Here is a 12,867-nt window from a genome sequence, read left to right as displayed (position 1 = left end):
ATGCTACAACAGCTACTCGAAAAACTTGTTAATCTAGGTATCTAGTTGCCCAAATGTGCAACTAGATCCTGCACCTCAAAGGGTATGTGTGGGCAATAACTCTTTGAAAAGCATCACAATCAACACAGCAGTACCTCGAGGCTGTGTACTGAGTCCACTACTGTTTACTTTTCTATCACATGACTGTAAAGCTACATTCAACACCAACCACATCATCAAGGTTACGGATGAACCACAGTTGTGGGCCTCATTAGTAAAGGAGATAAAAAACACTATAGAGAGAAAGTGAGCACACTGACTGACTGGTGTACGAAGTACAACCTCAACCTTAATGTCAGCAAAACAGAGGGGATCATAATGGACTTAGGAAAACACAACCAACTCATTCTCCTCTCATGACTGATGGCAAGATGGTGGAAAGAATAAAGAACACAAAATTCCTGGGGGTTCACATTGCAGAGGATCTATCTTGGTCAATAAACACCAGTCATATAATAAAGAAGGCTCAAAAATCTCTGCATTTCCTGAGGAGACTGAGGAAAGTGAATCTACCACCCCCTATTCTCTCCACTTTCTATATGGGAACCATAGAAAGTATCCTAACATGTAACTTTTCAGTGTGGTATGGGATAGTGAAAGTGGCAGAGAAGATAACAGGCTCCAAACTTCCAGCACTACAGGAGTTATACACAGCACAATGTCACAACAGAGCTACACAAATAATCAAGGATCTTACACACCCTACGTATGAACCATTCACATGCTTGGCATCAGTCAGTAGATACCGCAGCATGTTGTGTAAAATGTCCAGGTTCACAAACAGATTCTTCCCTCAGGCGGTGAGAATTTTGAACTCAGGCAATAATTTCAGGGAAGCAGGACACTGACAAGATATGGGATAGCCAACTCATTTGCTGCAAATAAATGAGAGACAGTTTGGATTCTAAATATAAACAATACACAGGTGGCAATGAATATACAATATTATACTAACTAGATCCTCTTATTATATGAGAATCACACAGTACAATAGGAACTTGTGCAATGAGAAATCATTCAGCTGCTGAAAATTATAGATAAGGTAAACTGTGGTGATATTTAGTAGAATAATCTGTCGAATTTGAAAAGATGAAGATATGTCCATTGTGTGTGTTATTGTATGTACGTATATGCCCTGTCAGTTTGAGCCTGATGTATGCAATTCTGTTAAGACTGCACTTGTGTAGGCTAAATGACAGTAAAGTCCACTTTGCCTTTTGAGCCATTCTAAGCCTAGTGAATTATCCTGTGTGAGGATCAAACCCTGTACCTTGGGTCTGTAAGGTAAATATGCCAGCCAGTGTACTAACCTTTGCACATTAAACAGCACTGCTATCAAATTTTAGCACATTCTAACCTAGTCTAGTTCCAAACCCAAAAGACAACCGAGGAAGACCTCTGTATAACCCAGCCTACAACCTACAGTATCCCACCCAAATACAGGTCTAGACAACATGGATATGCAATTTCCAAATGTCTCTCTAGCAAGCTTGGTAGATATGGACATCCTGAGATGATGTAGCAATTGTATTTTGTTCAAAGGCAATCATTTAATATTTAATGAAACAAACACTGTATGCAAAAGATGCACAAACAATTTCACTAGAGGCAAAAGTCTTGCATGCATACAAACAAGGTTGTCAAGAGCACACACACACTAGATCCACTGCACTGTGTCCACCACACACATAGAGCAACTTATGCTGAGGCATTAAAAAGCAAGCTTCCAAAACCTCAAAGAACCCCTAAGCCTATAAACAGCAATACTTATCCTCAGCAATCTCTAAAGTACTCACTAAAAAACACCACCAAACACTACACATAGACCTATAACCAGTGGAACCCCAAGAGCAAAGCACGTAAGTCACACAAGCACATTACCTAGGACTATTATCATAGTTGACTCCATTGTATGACACACAGATACCCCTCTCACCAGACTGAACAAGGAGAATGTAATGATTAGGTGGTTATCTAGAGCCAGGATCTGCCAAGTTATGCATGCTCTCAAGTCACTACACGAAAAGAACCAGTATGATTCTGTTATAGTCCATGTGGGCTTTCATGACCTGAGACATACTTCCCTGGACTATATGAAAACAGACATTGTAGGCATCTCTTTGAATATGTGTCTCAGGCAGGTATGTGCCCTGCACTGACCAACATTCTACTTTCACAAAGGATGATGCCATAGTATAAACAAAAGATGATTGACTTCAACAATTGGCCTAGTTTCTGGTGCCTTTCCAAGGGGATTCAATATTTATCCACATGGGAGGACATGGGTAACACCCATGTTGCTTTGCAAAGGATGGTCTGCACCTGTCACCCATAGGCTTCAAAATATTGGATAGACTTAGAGCCTTTTTTAGTTAACACCAAAGTGACTAACCTACAAAAAATAAAACACAAATAAACTTAAAGGTATGATTGCTCAATGTGGAAGACTAAACAGAAACTCCACTCCCTACAATCTCTTCTCACTTTGGAGAATATAGACAATTGTGCTCTCTATTACAGAAACAGATGCTTGGTGCCAGAGCCATGGGCTCAAGCTCAATGTCAAGAAATGTATAGTTATCCCCTTTGGGAAAAAACATGTATCTGTGAATTACCATATAGGTGGCAGTACACTAAACACCAAAAGTGTGACAAGAGACTTAGGGACACAGGTGGACAGTGGTCTCAGCTTCGATAACCACATCGCCACAACAGTCAGGACATCCTTCTATGTGGCACACCTCATCACTAAGGGCTTTTCATCCATAAAAAAGGAGGTCATTGTCCCACTGTACTCATCCTTCATTAGACCCATTATAGAATACAACGCCCCATTTGGTATATACCTCTCAAGACATCTGAAACAACTGGAAATGCCGCAGAAATACCTCACTAAAAGAATCACAGGCCTAAAGCAGATGCCCTACGCTGACCGCCTTAAAAAACTCCAGCTATACTCTGTCGCATATCGTCTACTCAGAGGCGATCTCTGCTTAACATACAAGGCCATGTCAAACCCAGAGCTGTTGGACATGCTACACTTAAAGAAATCCCAATCCCTCAGAGCCACATGCTCCAGGGATCTAAACCATGTCATCACAATAAACAAAACATGCTGGAGGGATAGGTTCCTGACCCAGAGACTCCCCAGACTCTGGAATAGATTGCCCATACATGTCAAGCAGAGTGCCTCTTTGGCCCTCTTCAAAAGGAACCTTGACGATTGAATGGGAGAAAGGAAATTCACCCCAGGGATCACGTCAGTCGCCCTGCTAGACAGGGGTCCAGGGAAGTAAATAGTGTGGGAAGAAATAGCCAGGGAATTGTTATAGCTAGGCTTGTATAGGCCCTAGGGCTGATAGCGTAGTACCAACCTATGAACCTATGAACCTATGAGAATGGAAACCTGAAAAAGTTATCCCACTTCACAAGGGTGGACCATCTAATATGCAAAGCCATGGAATGAATTATCATGGAAATGATCAACAAAGACATAAACAACCTTCAGACACTTGACCCAACCCACTTTGGCTTCTTTGAGAAAGTCATCAAGGCAATGGATGAGGAGAAAACAGTGCATACCATCCACCTGGACCTAGCTAAGGCATTCGATACAATACCCTACTCAGGTATAGTTGACAAACTCAACAAACTTGATATAAATCTCAGTGTAACTCACTGGATTGCTAGGTGTCTCACAGATAAAACCCAGAAAGTCAGGATCGGTGAGACCACCTCCACTAAGAAATCAGTCACCACTGGGGTACATCAGGGCTCCATGCTGGGCCCTCTCCTTTTTGGTAACTACTTCTTGGAAGTCAAGGCTAATGTTCAAAGACTCTGGCTCATTACGTTCACAGATGACTACAAACTGGGAGCTATCATAGACTCCTCCATAACACAAACATCTTACCAGGGGATCTAACACAGACAAATGGTTGGTGCTAAAGTCATGGAGTCATGGACTAAAACTGAATACCAAAAAATGCATTATAATGCTGTATGGAAAAACTGCCACCCAGGCTAATTACTCTATTGATTAAACACCGTTAAGATTTGACCCCGTAGTCAGGGATCTGAAAATATATATGCAGACAGTAAGCTGGCCTCTGACCAACATGTGGCCAAGGTAGTAAGAAAATTGTTCTATGTCTCCCACCTTATAAGTATGGTTATGGCATCCAGGGCTAAGGAAGTCATAGTGTCACTTTATTCGTTCCTTATCAGACCCATTATTGAGTATGATTCTCACTTCATCTTTTACCTGACCAGACATATGCAACAGTTGGAATGCCCACAAAGGTTCCTTACCAGGAGAATCCAGGGTCTAAACATAGTGTTCTATACAGATTCTCTTAAAGGCTTATCTCTATAGTTGGTCTCATACAGGTCACTGAGATGTGATCTATGGCTGACATACAAAGCGACCTCAGGTCCTGCTGTGATGGACATTTAGCTCATCCATAAAATGAGCAGCATCAAAATCACTAGATCCAAGGATTACAATTTTGCTTGTGACATAAAGTAGTCATGCTGGCAAGACAAATATGTGCCTCCAAGGATCTCCATGATTTAGAACAGGTTCCTCATCCATGTGAAGTAGAGTCCTTCCCTAACTATATTTAAGGGTAACCTTAACCAATGAATGGGAAACTGGAAATTCACTCTTGGCCTGGACCCCATGCTTCCAACAGACAAATCAGAAAGTAATGTGCAAGCTAACATGTCCCACATAATTTCTAGAAACTCCATCATAATTAACATGCCTCCCTAATAGATGTACATTATACACAGGGACACTATTGGGTTGGGTTGCGTAGCTAGCCTTTTATGGCCCTGTTGGTCTTTAGCCTAGTATAGGCCTATGAATCTATGAACCTATTACTTATGGGAAATTTGATTTCTAACTCTAAACTTTCTTTATTTCTGACTCATATATATGTTTAACTGTCTCTCTTTTTCAGTGTACTTTCACTCAAAATAAGTGACTTTGTGGAGTGTGAAGTGAGGAGAAGAATAAGAAGGTAGACAGAAGATATTGCTAGAGATGGTTTTCAGTCTGAGGTAGTCTTGCAGTCTGTAGTTTTCAGAAAAATTCTTGAAGTAATGCTTTTTTCATTAAAAATGGCTTGTTCTCCTTTATATTTACATCTTACTCTATTGGAAGTTTTAGGGAATCAGCAGATACTGTGCTTAGAGCAACACAGGGCGCATGCTAAATGTTCAGTTATTATAATCATTAATTAAACTATTTAATAATTAAACATTTAATTATTATAATCTTGTGTATCTTTTCTATTACTAAAAAGTTGCTTATTGCCTGTGTTTTTTTACCCCTGTGGTTCCACTATGTCTTTCTTACTTTATAGGTCCTGTAAATGTTATAAAACACTCATCCTCTTCTCTGCCTTTTCTGTAAGTCCACAACAATTTTAACTTCAGCAAAGTAACCATTTGGCTTTCTCTCCAGTCATTTTCATATTAATAGAATCCAGGTAAACATCATCTGCCCCTAATGATGAAGATACTTTACTCTATGGTACAATATCCTTTGGTTAGACCATCCATGTAAGTGTGCAGGTGATTTGGCTATATTAATTGCAAAACACCTCCAAATCTACCCTTCCTTCTGATAAACCCCTCAGTTCAATAACTCTGAATAGAGAGTATCCAAGCTAGTCACTGACAATTTCTTCCTTGAGTACATTAAAACTGCAGCTGATGTCATTGTCTACCCCATGTCTAGCCTCACCAAAAGATCCATAGAGGAATGTCACTTCTTCCTATGCTGGAAACACTTCTACCTACTCCCAATCTAAAAATCTGTCTCAGTGACTCCATCCTTGTTCTTAACTCCAAAGAAATTAAAGTAATGCTTTTCACCCACAAGTCCACCAAAATTCTGCAGTCATCTTCACCTGTCCAAATGAGACCTTTAGCCAACAAGTTAATCACACTAAACTGCTAGAACTTGCCATAGATCAAAACATAAAATTTGTCCTTCACATCCAACAAATTACAAAAAAAAAAAAAAAATCAAAAACTTCCCTTCTTCTACTGAACCACATATTTTCTCACTAAATCCATAAGAAAACGTATTGCAACTGGTTTACTTCTCCCCACCACCCTCTATGTACCCTTCACTTTCACCAGCCTTAAAACCTTCCAGCTTTCTACACTCGGACAGATAAATTCACATACAACTCACACATCATTGTAAAGCTTTCATACAGATGAATTAGCAGAAACACCCTTACCTCCTTAAGCTCTATTATCTAAAACAAGTTCATAAGATGCTGCACTTTCCCAATAAGTGTTCACTACCATATTCACTCATGTCATGATTATCCCCTTCCCAAGCCCTTAGATCCTTTAACAAACTCCTTTCCAATAACTCAAAGAGAGATGAGCTCTACTCTTCCTATGCAGTCAAGCTATGGAACTCCCTTCAACTGTCTGTAAGGGACACTACAAGCCCTTAACAATTAAAATGTAGGTAATACATTATATTCTCGTCAAATGAATTTGCCACTGTATATCTCCACTGGGTTGATCTCTCAACTCATCTCTAAAACTCCTGGTAAGGTACAAAATAACTTTCACACAACACAGTTAAGCAGAGAATAAAAATCCCATTTATTGTGAACAGCACATGTACATGGGAGACTAGGAAATCAAGGCCCTGTCTCCCCAAACCATAAAAGCTTGAATCTTTTATACCATTTTTGATCAAACTCATCATTATTGAAACAACTAAATGATAGCCACTGGCCAATTAGAAATTAAAACTATAACATTAATTTTACTAATTAAGGTCTCCCGACTATCTGTACCTTTCCATATTAGGCTCAAGTTCAGAGCTCAAAAAAATAACTGTCTGCACTTGCCATGTTGGCACTTTCATTTTAGCTGAAAATAAATCATCAAAACAGACTTAAAATAATTAGGAAGCCATCTTGAAATTAAACATATTTAAAATACATGCACTAACATGTTTCCTTCATTTTACACTTCTCCCTTCCCACTCCTAACCCCATTTCTGTCTACTTCACCCATAGTCACAATCAAATAATCACCAAATTTCACAAAATATTAATTTACAAACATCCCCTTACTCCTTTTATGTCCTCCTCTCTGCACAGCTCCTCTTTATCTTTTTCATCTGAATCCTTCCAAATGAACTACTTCCTTCTTTGTCTCTTTCCTCCATCACCATCTTTTACACTTCTAAATTATATCCATCAGAAGGATCTACTTTAAAACAACAAAAACTTAAAATCCTGAAGTTCATATTACCGAGACCACAAGTCCAAATACCCAAAACACTCAAAGTTTAAAATACCAAGTGTTATTAGACTGAAACTTGAAATGCCAATGTACGGAATACCGAGAACAATGCAGGAAGTAGTACTGAAGTTTTTGTCAATACAGGTATGTCTCTTTAAATTTTTGCAGTGTCTACAAAATGGCAGACATTTCATATAGCACTCCAGGTAGTATTGGAAGATTTTCATTACAATAGGGTCACAAAAAGGCAAAAAGGTATATGCCCTTTTCCCCATTGTAGTATATTTGGTACATTTAGTTAGCGAGTGTGTGGGGGGCATAGCCCCCATCTAGGTGGGTTTTGGATAGTACGGTCTGCAGAATAGAGGTAAGTTCATAGTTACTGAATTTATGCATGCTATAGGAAGTGTTTTGAAGAAGTGAATAGTATGTAAATTTGTAGATGATTTGTTAGATTACTAGTCATATTTTAATTTGTAGAATTTGTGGTTATTTTCTTAAGAAATAGCCGCTGGTCTTGGATGTGTAAAGTTTTGTTGTCATTATGGTTATGCTCTGGTGAAGGAAGTTTCACATAATGTTTATGTGATTTACTTTGGTATTTTGAATGTTGGTATTTTTATTTTTCAGTGTTTGGGATATTCAAACTTGTGGTCTTGTTAATATGAACTTCAGGATTATACGTTTTCATTGTTTTAAAGTAGATCCCCATCAGAAATGCTCATTAACATTTTTTACCTTTATTGGTAGAACTCCAGCTGGATTCTCATAAAATAAGCATTTATCCAGAGGTATAGCTGGAGGGGGGAAAAGGGAGCAGCCACCCTGGGCACAAAGTGTTAAGGGCATGATTGGCAGATCTTGATCAGTCTTCAGTGCATACCAGTATGTAGAAATAAATGCTGATATTGCATTTGCAGTCAAAACTGAAAAAGTGTATCTGTCCCTGTTTGACGATTGGAGAGAGATGGGCGAAGGCTGCCAGCCTAGTCAAATATAATTTGATATATAATTCTGACATTTGTAAATAAATGTAAAATACAGGCATGTTTTATTGAGTGTAAAAGAACACTGTGACATGTGGAACTGCAAAATATGTGACAATGTTCACTCTATTGGCCCAGTGAAGCATGTTGTGATCCTTTCATGTTAGAATTTGGTTCCAGTTTGTCTGGATGAAGGTTTCATGCCCATTGTCTTAAGGCTAAGGTTTGTGACCAGAATTTACATGTGGAAGGTGCTTTATTGCTCTGGTTTCTGCTAGAATGTATGTGTGAAATGCCTTGTATTGTTGTAAGTTCTGAACAGGTGTTAGATTGCTAAATAATGCAGTTTGTGGCCTGAGAACTCAGACCAGGTGTTAAGATGATGCAATATGAATACTGGGAAGACCTAAGTGTCAAAAATGATGTAATTTGGTCGGGCCTTAGAGCCATGTTTGTTTGTAATGTTTTAATACTATTTCTCACAAGAGACTAGGGAGCATTTTGATCTTGGATATCCAACTTATCAGCACTCTGCCTTATGCTCACATGTAAGTTTTAGCATTGTGATTTGTTGTAGGAATAGTTAAAGCTAGTAAAGATTAATTAGATATTTTTCTTTGAAATCAGACCTGTCCTACTGTATTATTTTAAGTTTCAGTGTGATCTCTGAACTCTTAGCTATCTCTGTAGTGTAGTAGTTGTGTCTTGTGTTTTAATTATTTATTAGTAAATATTTTTAAAACCTTCTACCTATGGCTGGTTTGTGTAGAGATTTATAGAGGTTATTGTAATAGGCCACTCTAAAGTAAGCCTTGACTGTTAGTCATGCTACCATAGGATTATAATATTGCACAGTAATAATTGAACACCCTTTTAAGGGCCTTTTAGTAGCTGATAATTAACTGGGTAGTGGCAGTAATTACTACCGTATGGTGTGGGTAAAGGGGCACAGCTGGAAAATCTATGTCAGCCTTTCCCAGGAGTGTCTGCGTGATTGTATAACCTCTTCTCAAAGTGTGTGTGTGGTGTGTCAGTTACTTGGCAGGGACACAAAAGCACTGGTTGGACATAGAGGGTACTGGAGATTTTAGCTTGCCCAGCTAGGCTGAGACCTGGACACTATAGCTGTACCAGTGGGGAGTCTTATTGGGGACCTGGTGAGCAAGGGAGCAACCAGCCCCAGACTGACTGTGATCTCTGTGTGCACTTAAGGGAAATTGTACTTTACTGTGTATTTTAGTTATCCTTTTTTTGTCTACTAGGAGACAACCTCCCTGGTGTTAATGGTGAGGATTGAGGCTCCTTGATTGCTGGGCCAGGGCACAGTCGTCACACCCTGTATGTCAGAAACTGTAGCAGCGGATTTCTACAAATACAGTACAAGAGTGTGGAGAGGGACACTGGATCATGGGACAGTCCTAAGCATAAAACATGCCAGCTATACCTCTGCATATATCTCCTTGAATTATATCCTGAATTATTTTTAAAATCACCTCATGCAATACTTTTATGTTAGTCTGAGATTATTTTCTTTCCTTTTAGTACAGTTGTATTCAATATTTTTGTTAATCTACACATATTCTCTGTTGGAGCTTTTTAGGCGTCTGATTATTTTATGTAATCTAGAGATCTGATAAAGTTTTTATACAAGATAGCCATGGGAGAACAAAGCAGACACAGTGGAGTGATAATAGTAAGGTAGTGAATATCTGTATAGTTATCCGTAAATTGTAACATTTTCTTGAAATCAGTTTTTACTGAAGTCCAAATGTGTGTACACAGCATTTTTTCTCCGCCTACTCTCAGCTGACGATCAGCTGCCACCAGCTCACTCCTTGTACAATAGGTCTAGCAGACCTGCATTAGCCTCCACAAGACTTAACCCAACCAAGTCCATGAGATCATGGGCACTTGTTCAGCATCATACCACAGCCTTCCCAACATTTACATACCACTGCAGCCATAATTGTTATATACAACAGATGGATGAGTGCTTTTGCACATGTGCAACCTCCAGACCAAGTGGTATTCCGTTTGCATCACAGAATTCACCAGGCTCTTAATCTGCTATTGCAGTGAGCCTAAACAGCCCCCCCCCCCCCAAGTTTTTTTTTTTTTTTTTATAATAACATAGTTAATTAGGTATCCTATGATACATTCAATAGCTTTGCAGATGAGACTAGTAAAGCTAATGTATTGTAGTTTTAGCAGTTAGTGATGGGTCTACCTTTGTGAAGTGCATTACAAGAGCTGAGTGCCATATGTCAGAGGTTAGTTAAGGATGCAATTATACTTAAGCTCAAGTTGAATCTGGTCTTTTATGGTGTGTTTTGCATTGTTTTTAGGGAACCAACTGCATTATCAAGCCCATAGATGGATGATGTATTTTCTTGTTTTAGAAAGTACCTTTACTAGGTGTTCTTTGTCTGTGATGGGGGTTGAAATTCTATGGGATATATTGCACTTGCAAAGTTGTTTCAGGGGTGAAATGTGCACTGAGCTTGTTTACTAGCATGTTGGCTATATCTACTGGCTCTGAATATGCAATGCCACTATAGAAACATTCTGAGGGTTGCTGAGAGTTATTCTTAAGTTCCCTGATGTAAGTAAAGAAGGATTTGCAATTGTCTTTTGCTCCTGATGCTAGTCTAAATTCATGAAATGCCTTTGTTACCCTTAGTCCCTTTGTTAGCTTTTTAATATTAACATTGGTCTGAGTCTTTTTTGTTTTGCTCTTTGAGAAGCTTTTTCTTTTATTGCATTTCTTATTTATATATGTGGGCAACCAGGATGGTTTACTTTTAAACTTTTCATTTTTGGGGGTATGGTAGGTGACTGCCAGATCAATGTATTTATCCAGATGTACACAGAGTTTGCTTGTGTAAACACATGCTGTGTCAGTAGCTTGGGTAATACAGTTAAAGTCGAATAGCCCAAAATATTATTATATTTATGATATTTGGATGATATTTTTTATTGTGGTGTGGTGATGAAGTTGATCTATCTTTTTTTTTTCTTTTTTTTTTTGATATTACAACTAACATTTCAGAATTTACTTTTCAATATGATAAATTAAATATGATTTTTTTCAGATGTCAAGTTTTCCAAAAATCTAACTAAGGGTCAATTTGAATTTAAGGTTTATAGGAAGTCTACCTATTGTAAAATTTTTTTTTTTTTTAGCAGCCAATAGCCTATTGGTCAAAAGAAAGAAACAGTTGGCCAAAGGTCAATTTATTAGGCTTTCTAGACTAATTTCAGATGATGAGAAGTTCATTAAAAAAGTGAATATTCTATATTCAATGTTTTTGGAGAGAGGATACCCCAAAGAACAAATCCACAATTTGGCAACTGAAATTTCCAGTAAGAGGGGCAGTGGCTTTCCACCCATTTTGAAGCAATCTGATACAGTTAGAAAAACAAATATCAGCATGAGAGTGTCAGTTTTAAAACTGCAATGATATTACATTTTGAGAAAAATGACAGACATTTGAAAAACAAGATGCATCATAATAGGGACTTAACCATTGAGAGTGGTCCCTCCAAAAAAGTTTTGGTTGATGAGCCTTTATTGTGTACAAAAAGAACAGTAACCTTAAGGATAAGCTTGAAAGTAATAATTATAATAAGGCTGCCTTCTACTTAGGTAGTGTTAGGACAATGACTAAGTGTGGCTGTTGCAACAATGCAGATTTATCAATGACACAAGTAATATATCTGTACCAGGATATAAAAGGACCATTGGTTGTGTGGAACATTATAATTTTGGAACAAAATGGATGGTTTATATTACCTCTTATATATCCTGTGATAGTTTTTATGTGGAGAAGACAGAATGGCCACTCGGACAAAGGGTTTATAAGCAGAATTATACTATAAGAAACAAAGATTCACCTACTGTATTTGGCAAACATTCCTTATCAAATATGAGGTGGAAACTGGGAAAATATGATTGAAAATTCAGACTAATGATTTTTGAGCATAATTATAGTAAAATAACAGATATTCAGTTAATGCCCTTAGTAAACATGCAGAATAATACACAAGTTTCAAAAAGTTCATATTCTTCATACTGGAACAAGTTCCTTATCCAGTACAAGGTGGAAATTGGGAAAATATGATTGAATTCAGTGAGTTGCTGTGACAATTGAGATTAAATCTTGGGGTATCTCCAGGTTTAAATGAAGACGTATCTATTAACTGGCTTTTAAAAATGAGGGCTGCAAAACTATATGAACACTGTTTAGTACCTGTTTTATGTGTGTGTTTTTTATATCTTATTTAGCATGTAGTGTGTGTTTTTTTATATATTATTTAGCATGTACCTTTAGTGTTTAGTCACTTGATTTCTTGGTCATATTTACTTAGATCACATGGTTTCTATGGCTATTTAAAGACTTGTACAGCACTGTGTGTTTGTATTCTAAAGAAGTCTGTAACAAAATTGAGACAAAAGCATTCAGTTTCACTGGAAAACATTTGGTCAGCATTCTTTCCATTTATGGTTCTTGGTGTTTAATTCTTTTGACCATTTATCTGAGCTTGAGCTTGCCAT

Source organism: Protopterus annectens, chromosome 1.part2 (genome assembly GCF_019279795.1).
Source record: "Protopterus annectens isolate FY-2018-M chromosome 1.part2, PAN1.0, whole genome shotgun sequence".
NCBI lineage: Eukaryota > Metazoa > Chordata > Ceratodontiformes > Protopteridae > Protopterus > Protopterus annectens.
The sequence above is the reverse complement of the archived record's forward strand: the minus strand, read 5'-3'. Positions refer to the sequence as shown.